The sequence below is a fragment of the Macaca fascicularis genome, chromosome 6 (genome assembly GCF_037993035.2).
Source record: "Macaca fascicularis isolate 582-1 chromosome 6, T2T-MFA8v1.1".
Lineage (NCBI taxonomy): Eukaryota > Metazoa > Chordata > Mammalia > Primates > Cercopithecidae > Macaca > Macaca fascicularis.
Window position 1 is genome coordinate 72,091,446 of NC_088380.1, and position 12,610 is coordinate 72,104,055.

Here is a 12,610-nt window from a genome sequence, read left to right on the forward strand (position 1 = left end):
ATTGTGACATCATAGCTCACTGCCATGAACATTTTATTAGGTTGGTGCAAAAGTAATTACGGTTTTTGCCATTAAAGGTAAAACCTAATACCTTCTCAAGCTATTATTCTTCTAAAACAACACAATCATGCCTTAGGATGGACCATGAGGGCTACTTTTTTCTAGGCTTGGTGATTGACCAGCCCTGCCTCAAAGACTCTCAGCCTGCCCATCCATGGCTCAGCTTTGACTCCTCACATGCTCTGGGCACTTACTTACTTGCTGGGCTTCCTTTCACTTCAGCAGACTTCATCTTACTCCTATCACTCTATTTGTCACAGTTCTATGTTATATTTCTTTTTAAAAATTTACATCACATCACCAATTTTCATCTTTTTCTTTTTAAGTTTTATGAATATTTTACTTGGAGACAGAGTCTCACTATGTTGCCCAGGCTGATCTCAAACTCCTGTATGCACATGATCCTCCTGCTTTGGCCTCCCAAAGTGTTGGGATTATAAGCATGAACCACTCCACCCAGATAATTTTTATATTTTAAAATGGGAAATAGAAAGCCCCAAGCTAAGGGTGTAGCCCCGGGTCTATCCCAGGCATAGACAAGGTAGGCCAACTCCAAAGAGCCCAGATCCCCCATACAATCCATACGATCTTCCATCCTGTTCCTGGAAAGCCTTCTTCTAGGTTGCAAAGCCAGCCATCTGGGACAGCCACACCACCTGACACTCTTTTGGAAACTCTGCACAGATGAAGAATAAAGATTCCATCCTGAGGGCAATAAGTCCAGCCTCAAAAGTAACTCAGTAGAGCTACTGGATGTGACTGAGTCTTTAAAGGCCATTCAGGGTCTACGCTAAGGTGATTTTTGACCATCATAGGAGGTCTCCAACTTTCTGCTATTGGCCAGGTCTGCAAGCAGCATACACTATGAACTGAAGGGGATATGGCAGTGTTTTTCTAATTTCAGTCTTTCATAGGCTCATCTTCATCATTTTGACTTTACATCACCTAGACTATGATTTATATTTATTATTATGCTATTATTATTAACTTGTTTAAATCTACTGAAACAACTATAAGATAATTTTCACTTTAATCTTATTATAGTAAGTAGTATCTGTGAAATCATATTTTTGATATATTACTTATATTTTTTCTAATTAATATTAAATAAATTCAGAACAATTATAATAAAATATTTGCTTGTGTACACGTTAAGCATTAAGTCCTCTTGTATACCTACATGGGGACACATACCACACTTTGTAAAACACAGCCATAGAGGGCCTTTAAGTGACTGGAATGGAACACTTTTTATGTCAGCAGACTCCATTCTATGCAACTGATTCACCTCCACTTGAGAGGACTTCCAGGGGATTCTCCTTGATGCAGCTATTCCTGATGCTTTGTCATTGTGGAAACCAAGGTCACTTTCACCAGGAACTTTAGTTCTTTACATGTGACAGACTTCAAACTCTCTTAGCTCAACAAGTATTCGCTTGCTCACTATATGCAAGGTGCCATGCAAGGTGCTATGGATGGAGCATTCACTCATGGCCCTACCTCTAAGCAGCTCCCTTCCTTTGTGACGTTACAAGGAAAGCATATTTCCAGAGGACGATGGCAAAGGAATTCAAGTTCCAGTTACTATGATATGATGCTGTGCCAGAGACCCCACTGAGGAAGTCTGTGGCTTAGGCTGGAGGTCTAAAGGGAACCTCTCCCTCCCCTAAAACCCAAACCTTCTGACCACTCTTCGGCCCATCAAAGGATAGAAAATGAAACAGAGCAGAGGAGAGAAGAGGAGAGAGAGATAGATGGCTAGACCTCCTCAGGTCCATTTACATCTGCCACAAGGTCTAGTCATGTCCTAGAATTTCTAGTTCAGAGTCTCCCACCACCATCCCTGCATGGGGAGCAAGAAGAAGGGATGACGGAGAAGCCTATCTGGAGAAAGTGGCATTGAAACAGATCCCTCAAGGAGGGTAATGTTTCCAAATTCATAAGTGGATTTAAAGCCCCCTTTAAGGACAGAAATGTTAGCTCTTTCTGCCATTACCTCTCTGGTCAGCCTCCATTCATCTGGTATCTAAGTAGAAATTAAGTCCATAAATATCCACAACAGATAATTATTATGGTAGGGATCCCTGGAACAATCTCCCCTATGGCCTGGGTAGCTCTATGAAAATGCCACTGTGCAATGAGACTTCCTGTCTTTGGTCACCAGTCTGTCTTGTAGAGTAGGAAAATATGTAGCCTTTGATATGACCCTGGTTAATGCAGATTGGAATACTGCAGTTTGATTTTGTGCCAATGCCATGATAAGCATATTACTGCATGACTATCTCCTAGCTGTATATGTATGTTTTGTAAGCCTGTATTTGAAAGTGTCTCTCAGCAACAGTCAGGACCATACTCAGGTGGTCTCATTTGAGGAGAAGACCAATGCCCATCTCTTGGGGTCAGCTTAAACCAACAGATTCTGTGTTGGGTCCAAGTCACTGCTGTTCCATCTGCTGGGACTCCATGAAATGTTAAGATGGCATCACCTGTCCCTTTCTGCCATCAGTGTGAGCATAACTCTGCCTAGGTGGTAAGAAATTATAACCCTGAACTCCTAACTTCATCTGGGGACACTTCTTTTTCCTCTCCTCTGGGTCTGGGGAGAATAGGAAGTAGAATGAAAGCTTAATTGGTTTTTTGCCTGCACTGTGAGTCTGGCTCTTTTTGTAAACTCCCATTAGATAGAAGAAAAAGAACCTACTTTATTTCTGCCACAGGAATGAGCAAATTAGTCCTTAAGCAGATGAATGCAACATCGACTCTGTCACCAGCTCACCAGCTGTCTAAAGAGAATGGGTGATTCTTTAGACAACAACAACAAACACAGCACTTCATACACTTGTGAGAGACTCAACTGGAAGTTGTCTGCAACCTAGCAATTGCTAAAGGCTACTTGAGACATCTGTCACTTGAAAGAGATAGTCTAAGGGACACGCTCCACATCACTTTCACTGAATCCTCTAAGTACCATTTGTATATTAATTTAGGAAGCAGCAAGTGAATGCTTTTGAGGTCCTTAAAGAAAAGCCTAGCAGGAGTTAAGACTGAATATTACGCTTTTGAAAATCTTGAGAGCTGATGGAACAAGGGTCATTTTGCAAGTGCCTTTGTATTTTTTGTATGTTTATTTTTGAAAGCATTACTGGTTATACGAGTCGTTACATTTCCTAAAATTCATTGATAGGAAAAAAAATCTTTGACCAGATTAATGTATTAATTCTCCCAACAAACCTTCGTGGAATGTTTTTTTGTGCACCAGGCTCTGGGCTAGGTATTGGAAAATGGGTGAAAAAGTATGTTTTCTTTTATCTGAAATAAGCTCTGGGTAACCCAAGCTGCATTCGTTTTTGCTATATCTGGCAGGAACACCAAACTAAATTTAGTGTTCAAGTACATTAACTACTACTTCCCATGCACAACTATTTTATTTTTGTTATTAATAAAATGAATTCTTATTTTTCTTATAGAAAAAGCTATAATGTAAAGAGTCATTTCCCAATGTAAAATTTTTATATAGTACAGAAAAGTTTGTCAGCTCTCTCTCCTTTATATATCCTCTAATTGTGCTCCTTAGTGACACCATTAACTGGGTGTCATGCATGAGTCCAGCTGTGAAATACACAAACACATTCACTCTCACACACACTTGTGTTTTACGCCAGACGTTTTACACACACACACACACACACACACACACGCACATCCTCCAAGAGAAAGGAGGTTGAAATGGAGTATCCCAGGTGCAGGCAATAAGGAAATGCATTATTATAAGAGAATTGTAAAAAAAACACAGCCTTCTAAAAGTAAATATGCTTTTTTTTTTCAGATGGCCATCTTGCTCTGTTGCCCAGTCTGGAGTGCAGTGGTGCGATCTCACTGCAACCTCCACCTCCCTGGTTCAAGCGATTCTTCTGCCTCGGCTTCCAGAGTAGCTGGGATTACAGGTGTCTGCCACCATGCCCAGCTAATTTTTGTATTTTTAGTAGAGATGGGGTTTCACCATGTTGGTCAGGCTGGTCTTGAACTCCTGACCTCGTGATCTGCCCACCTCAGCCTCCCAAAGTGCTGGGATTACAGGTATGAGCCACCACACCCGGCCGTAAATATGCTTTTTATTAGCACCATGTACCAGTAATTCTAAACAATGTCAGGGATAAAATACTCCTCCTTATGAGATAAACTTCTGTCACAGTCCCCCTCCCCTGCTGCTAAACCTCTGAACATACACACATTTATACATAGGCAAACACATTTATATAGGCAAATCTATAAAAATATATGTGCGCAACATATCTTTTGTAAAATGCAATTGGAATAATATGTATTATTCTTGAAATATTTTTCTATTAACTTATATTGGACTTTTTTCTACATCATTTCTAATATATCAAATTCTTTCTTAATGACTGTCATATATTCTATCATATGAATGTACCATAAATTTTCTGTCCAAGTCCCCTATGTATATATATATTTACTATTACCATGAAAGATAGATGAGTTTTGTTAATCCAGACTGATAGTCTTTTTCTTTTAGTAGGTAAGTTTACCTCATTTACATATTTTTAAATAACATGTATCTGTTACATCTAATTTTGTCACACTATTTGGTTACAGTATATTTATATTTTCTGTTTATATTTTTTCCTTACTTTTTTTTTTTTTTTTTGCTATTTGTTCTGTGCTTTCTTTTTCCTTGTCTTCTAATAATATTTGAAATTTTGATATAAACTTCTAATTTTTGTTTTGTCAATCTTGGACAGTTTTTATACCACATCATAAAGGAAGAGGAAAAGTTATATTTCATATTTTCTTCCAGCTCCTTCCCCTCATCTTACTTTTTATTATTTTTTTATACTACTGAGATTTACAAAGTATACCAAGCTGAGCTCTGGGAGCATTATTATACACTCCGTGGTCACCAACAGTTCTTTCATCCATGACTTTCCCATTCATGACATGACTTTAAACACTTTTTACTTATCTTTGGGTTGGGTTGGCTAGATTTTGTCATAAGGTGTCTTTTTATTTTTTTTAAGGACTTGTATATGTGCTATGTTATTAGAATTTTGCATTATTAAAATGATTTTTCTGCTACTTTTAAACATAAAACGTATGTTTCTTGGGCCACACATTTTTTCCCCCATCAGAATTCTGTAGAAATTGTTTCACCCACTTTTTGCAGTGACAGTTGCCATCGAGAAGACTGAGGTCAGGGATCTTCTCTTTTTGGGGAACATGTTTTTCATTTTTGAATGCCTGTAGGACTCTTTCTTTTTTCTTAACTTCAGGGTCCCCACTAAGATAGGGTTCAAACTTGAGACTATATTTTTCCTTGAACAAAATTTCTATGTTCTAAAGATTTTAGTCAGTAGATTTTTATATTTTTCTGTATTTCAGGTTTTCTTTCTTTTTTTTTTTTTTTTTTTTTGAGACTGAGTCTCACTCTGTCGCCCAGGCTGGAGTGCAGTGGTGCTATCTTGGCTCACTGCAAGCTCTGCCTCCCAGGTTCACGCCATTCTCCTGCCTCAGCCTCCCAAGCATCTGGGACTACAGGCACCTGCCATCACGCCCGGCTAATTTTTTTTTTTGTATTTTTAGTAGAGATGGGGTTTCACTGTGTTAGCCAGGACGGTCTTGATCTCCTGACCTCGTGATCCGCCTGCCTCGGCCTCCCAAAGTGCTGGGATTAGAGGCGTGAGCCACCACGCCCAGCCAATATCTTTGAATATTTGTTTGTTTGTCCACATTAGGAAGATCGTAGACATGAAGAACATCCTTACACTGACTATATTTTCAGTATCATCTATTCTTCTGGTTACTTCTAATGCAGTATCTTCTCTATAATCTCTTTTATTATCTGTTCTTTTCCATTTAATTTTGTATGAATTTCTTGAGCTATACCTCCATATTCCTGTTTTCAGTATTATATTTTCTTCTCGTTACCTCTAATGTGATTGATTTTTATTCCTATGTTTGTATTATTTTAAGTTTCTTCCAATACTTCTTCAGTTCATTTTAAAATTTCTTTTTATTCTTTCATCCTGTAATCTTTGATTCTATGGTTTTTCTTCTTTACTTTCCCCAAAGAACCTAAGTTCTGTTTCTTTATAAATAGAGTAAAAGAATATAAAATGTCCTTTTCTGAAATGATTCTTTTTTGGAATAGGGTTTTTTTTTTTTTTTTTTTAATCTGCAGCTTTCTTTTTGGTAGGTTTGTTTCTTACTTTTTAGGTACTCTTTTTACATTTTGCATCCTTTGTGCTAATATGTTAAGAGGACAAGTCCTCACAGGAGGATGTGGTCAGGGAAAGTCATGGATGTTAATCTGGGAAATGTCTTATCAGAACTCTTCTTAGATTTCTCTTTCTCTACCCTGAGGTCACATCTTTCCCCAGTTTTCTGATCTTCCGCAGTCGGGGAGAGCAGATTATCCAGATAGGAGGTCATTGCTGTTCTCAATGCAGACTCCAGCTTACAACTGATTGCTTAAACCTTCTTTATAATAAAAATTCAAAACTACCAAATGATATAGGTTGAAAAACAAGTCTGCCCCTACACTTAACGCCTTCCCCTGCGGTAACCACTTTTTTAGTTTGTGTGTATTCTTCTGGACAAAGAGTCTATGGATGTACAACTCTATTGTTCAAATAGTAGCACTGTATATATATGGTTGAGTTTTCTCACTTAACAGTATGTGCTAGCAATTGTTCCATATTAGCATATATGCTATCTGTCCAGTCTTGTTAATGCCACAGGGTATTCTTTTGGACTCACACTCAGGGCTTACTGTGCAAGTTCAGGCGTTCTTGGCCAGCACAAGGTTTCCAAATGATGAGGAGGAAAATCTTCATTCGTTTTAACTTTTTCCATGTATTTTCCCACCTCATGAGAGGCTGGAGTTGCCAGGACCCCCGGGAGGCCTAGTGAGGGCCAAGGGACAGAGCCAGCAGTCCTCTTGTTTGCAGCAGATAAAAGGACAATCAGTAATCCCTGCTCATAACTATGCTTGTCCAAGCTTAAAATGCTAGACTAGGAGAAACTTGACTGTGATAGCTTGGTGTAACAGGTATTAAGTGGGAAAGAAGATTACGTAAGTAAATATGGTACTCTAGAGAGTTTTGTTTTCTCTCTAGTTCTCTTTCCTACAAGAGGGGATGAAAACCTCTGGATAGCAAAATGTGTTTTGTTTTAGCATGTCAGAAGCTTGGCTTATACAGCTGGCTTCACTCTGTACCTAAAATGTTTTTCATGAAAACAATATAGTTGTATCTGAAACTGGGACAAAAAACAAGTTAACAATATCAGATTGATGAAACAAATAGATTTAAGAAGGGCTGAGATAAGCCATCTGAAGTTTTAACCTCTACAGGAGAGGTGTCTTTTTTTTTTTTTTTTTTTTTTTTTTAGACGGAGTCCCGCTCTGTCACCCAGGCTGTAGTGTAGTGGCGTGAACTCGGCTTACTGCAACTTCTGACTCCCAGGTTCAAGCGATCCTCTTGCTTCAGCCTCCCAAATAGCTGGGATTGTGGGTGCGTACCACCATGCCCGGCTAATTTTTTTGTATTTTTAGTAGAGATGGGGTTTCCCCATGTTGGCCAGGCTGGTCTTGAACTTCTGACCTCAGGTGATCTGCCCATCTCTGCCATCCAAAGTGCTGGGATTACAGGCATGAACCACTGCGCCCAACCGGGAGATTTTTAAAGCAAATCTTGGGTCTGATTTCCCAACTTCCATCCATTCATGAGGATAGATAGAAATTTCTCCAGGGGGCTATTTGGAATGCATTTCCTGGTGAGGTGGAACTCTTCTTGTGGTGCTTTCAGCTGCAGGAGAATTCAGTATATTGTCTCCACACAAACCTTCTACATAGCCATTGGTAACTCTTGTTGATCTGTTGGTTGTTGTGAAAATGGAAATACGGTTGGACATTCTTATATAAAAGGATCTTTTGGCTAGGCACAGTGACTCACACCTGTAATCCCAGCAGTTTGGGAGGCTGAGGCTGGTGGATCACTTGAGATCAGAAGTTCAAGACCCGCCCGGCCAACATGGTGAAACATCTCTACTAAAATACAAAAATTAGCCGGGCACGGTGGCAGGTGCCTGTAATCCTAGCTACTTGGGAGGCTGAGGCAGGAGAATTGCTTGAACCCAGGAGGCAGAGGTTGCAGTGAGCTGAGATTGTGCCACTGCACTCCAGCCTGGGTGACAAAGTGAGACTCTATCTCAAAAAATAAAAATAAGAATAAAAAACAAATAAAATAAAAAAGGATCTTTTATTTCATGTATAATATGTGCTTTTTATATTCCTGGCATTGTGCTAAGCATTTTATATGAATTATCTCATTTAACTTTCACAAACAACATGATTAGATAGAGTCAGACACCTGGGATCAAGTTTTGACTCTGCCAGCCCTAATTCTTGGCAAGATTGTTTCACTTCTCTGACTTTCTTTTCACCTGTATAAGGTGGGGCTAGTGATAGCAGTCACCTGGATGGTTGAGAAAATTAAATGAGGTAATGTGTGAAAAGCTGCCAGCAGAGTGAGTGCCTGGCACCCAGTCAGCACTCATAAAATGTCTTTTTATATTTGTATTATTACTCTTATTACTCCCATTTTATAAATGAAGAAACTGGGGCCCACACAAAGAGTGTCTTTTGCCATGTCACCGAGCCAGTAAAGCGGATCTAGGACCCAGATGCTGGTCTGGTAGAGACTGACCTTTTACAGATGATACTGCCTGTCCTCTTCCACATATCCAACATCACCTCTCTGGGGCTCAAAGCTTTTTGGGGATACCCTGTGCCCTAACAAGACAACATGCATTTGAATCTCCTCATACAATAGATGCATTCTCAAAGACCGTATTCACGTTGAGTCCTGTTTTTCCTTGGCCTTCATTATATGAATACTTTTATGATTGTGCCTTTCTTTCTTGCTCAATATTTTCATTCAAAGACTCATGAACACATTCAAGCCCTAGTTTACTCTCTGGAATCTTAATTATTCTTTCAGAGTTTTTATCTATTTACTGCAGAATTGCCCCTTAGCTACAGTTATTCATAGGAGGAGCTCAGGAGCCATTTATTCAATGTGACTAAGAGTCTTACATGTGTCCCTCCACCAATTAGTTATTGCATTCCTAAAATGTTTTGCTTAGAACAAAAGATTGTTTTATGTAAGACCAAGTGGGTATTTACGTGAGAGAGTTATTTTTGTTTTGACTTTTTTGAAGTATGCAACTAATTATATCTGGAGACAAGAAGACAGCTTTTGTTATTTTAATGTCCTTTTTAGAAGATAACTCTCAAAATAAATGAAAGTATAGCTGATACTCATTATCCATGGGAATTATGTCCTATAAAGTCACTATGAACGCAAAATTAGTGAGTACTAAACAAGGGGAAATGCAGGGTTAAATTCCTGAGCGTCTCTGGTCATAACATTTTTTGTCAATCAATCAGTACATAACTCTATTTTAGGTGTGTGTCTGTTTAAAGATATCTTATTTAATATATAGTTGATTCATTAATATTGAACTCATGGCCAATAGCACTAACTCATGCCTGAAGGAAGCTTATCTAACACTGTATTTTCTCCTTAAGGCACATCACAGGCTTGCTGCACTCAGCAACAATAGCACTACATTTGAGGACCATTTTAAACAGAGAAATCACCAACACAAAGCACAAAAATGCAAAAAGTGTTTTTTTCCATGAAGACAAATAGAAAGCAGTGCCAGCATGCCTCTCCCACTATGAAGGGCAGGCAGTGTGTGGAGACTCTCATTGCGAACTTTTGTTCCAAGAATCACCATAGAACTTACCAGGAAAACCAAAATAATAAACAGATCCTTTGAAAGAAGTGGCAAACTCCATGAGACAGGCAAAAAACTTCAAGTTCCCAGAGTGGGAGAGGGGGACAGCCATCTGTGATCAAACATCCCCACTGGGGAAATCAAAAAATCTAGATCACGGGAGGAGATTTTAACCCTACTTAGAGCCAGAACAGATTTGGGGGGCAGTATGATACATAAAAGCAGAAGGAGCAGCAGGAAGATCCTGGTAGGCACTCCCAGTCTCCAGCTTGAGCCCAGGGAAGCCATCCCTGACTGTATCTGACAAAAGTCCATGGGGAAGGCAGCCTTGAACTCAGGGAGGGGTTGCAGGTGAAAGAAACTTCCAAATGAATTTTGTGACATAATTTTGAGTAGGCACAAACTCCCTTGAACAGAGTCTGGGGGACAAGTGGGAAGTGCTGCAGATATGCCTGCAGGAGCTGACTGCCCAGCATTGCAGGCAGAAGGAGAGGGGCATGGCCTAAAAGCCATGTGCTTGCTTTCTCAGTGGGGTAGCTTATGGCGTGGGGTAAGGTGTGAGTTCCATGTGCACAGTCCGCCTGGACCTAAACTTGGTGCCATTAGCAAGGCACTGCAAGAGCAAGACCAGACTCACTGTCTGCATGGGAGCTGGGTGAGGCCTAGAGCTACCGGCTATTCCCCACTCTCCTTGCAAACTCTACTACACAGCAGAGGCAGCCATACTCCCCTCTGGGACATAATTCTATTGGCCTGAGAACCACCCCTTCATCCCCCACAGTGGCTGTGGCAGGCCCCACCCAAGGAGAGTCTGAGATCAGACCCACCTAACCCTGCCCCCACCTGATGGTATTTCTCTACCTGCCCTGGTAGGTGAACACAAAAGACATAAACTCATGGGAGCTTTATGGCTCCACTCACTCCCTGAGAAACCAGAAGACCTCCCCTGGCCAACTTAGGGAGAGCTCAAATTCCATTACTACTACTGCAGCTGGTGCTCTCTTGCAAGTGCCACTTCCCTGGCTGGAGGCAAACCAACTCAGGCCATTACAGCAACTCATGATAGAGTAGCCCTGCTCCCAGAAAGGAGAAAACAACAGCTAACACCACTGCCTGGTTAGCCAGCTAACACCCTGGTTAACCAGAGGTCCTGAGTCTGTCCATGTGACAACTTTACTGCCAGCATAACCAGCATTCAAGAAAGCCAGCACACTAAGCCAATCCACAACCGAGGACTCTCACAGAGTCTACATCACTCTCCTGCCACCTCCATCAGAACAGGTGATGGTATCCGTGGCTAGGAGACCTGAAGATGGATCACATCATTGGACTCTTTGCACACATTCCCTAGCAACAGCTTGGAGCCTATTAGCCCCGCTGGGTGGCTCAACCCAGAAGAGCAATAATAATCATTGCAGTCAAGCTGTCAGGAAGCCCCATTCCTAGGAGAAGGGACAGAGCACCACATCAAGGGATCACCCCATGGGACAAAAGACTCTGAACAGCAGGCCTTGAGTCCAGATCTTTCCACTGATGAGAAGTTTCTCATTACAGAGACACAATGGGAGTGCTGGGCGCACCAGGGGAAAGTCTGCACATCTCCCCCAACAGGCAGGCAGCCTCTGTGATCATGAAGGGGCTTGGAAAAGGAGCCTTTGTTCCCCACTGGCACTCCACTGCAGACACAGCTGGGGTTCCCCCGACAGGAATGCAGCATGGATGCACCTGTAGACAGTCCTCCTGGAAAAATCCAAGGTGAGCACAGTCCCACAGGAGGAGAACTCCACAGATTCAGGCCTGCATGAGCAGCAGAGTTATAATTCCTCCCTACTTGGAACATCAACATTCCTATAGATTGAAAAACTCCCTGTCCGATCTGAATAGCTGAAACACTGGAACAGGAGTAAGGTTGTGAGGTGAATAGCTTAACTGTTTGCCTGGCAGGAGAACTGAGGTAGCCCCCACTCTTCACCCTGATAAAACCTCAGCACATCTAATTGAGAGCTCCTCCAGCCACCCTTATCAAGGCTGGGACCTCAGCCCACCATTAGGTGTTATATCTATTTACCTACCTTAGCAATAACTGGTGCCTCCCCAGGTTTACTTCTCCTACTGGCCTGAAGTCTGAATCATCAACTCAGTAAATAAAGTACTGGAGGAAAATTAAATAAACAAAGTGTACACCATGAGAAAAAGATAAGTTTCAAGACATCCCTGCCATTCCAACTCCATAGGAGACAATGAACTTGCCCACACACCAAGAACACAAATACAACAACCAGCACTGGGGAAAGCCAGTGCACCAATACACTCTATAACTAAGGAACTCATACAAAGTCTTCACCCCTACAATCATCAAGAAACAAATTAGGCTAAAATAAACACTAAAGTCTGATCCTGAAGAGGGAAACACAAGAAATAAAAAAACCACACATTCCAATCAAAAATAAATTCAAAAACAACTTGAAGAAATAGTCTACCCAAATGAGAAGGAACCAGAAAAGTAATTCTGGTAATTTGGCAGAAAAGGGTTCTATAACACCCCTAAAATGTCACACTAGCTCCCCAGCAATGGATTCAAACCAAGAAGAAATCTCTGACTTGCCAAATAAAAAATTCACAAGGTTGATGATTAAGCTAATCAAGGAGATACCAGAGAAAGGTGAAAACCAGCTTAAAGAAATTGAAAAACAATACAGGATATGGTTGAAAGATTTTCCAGAGAAAT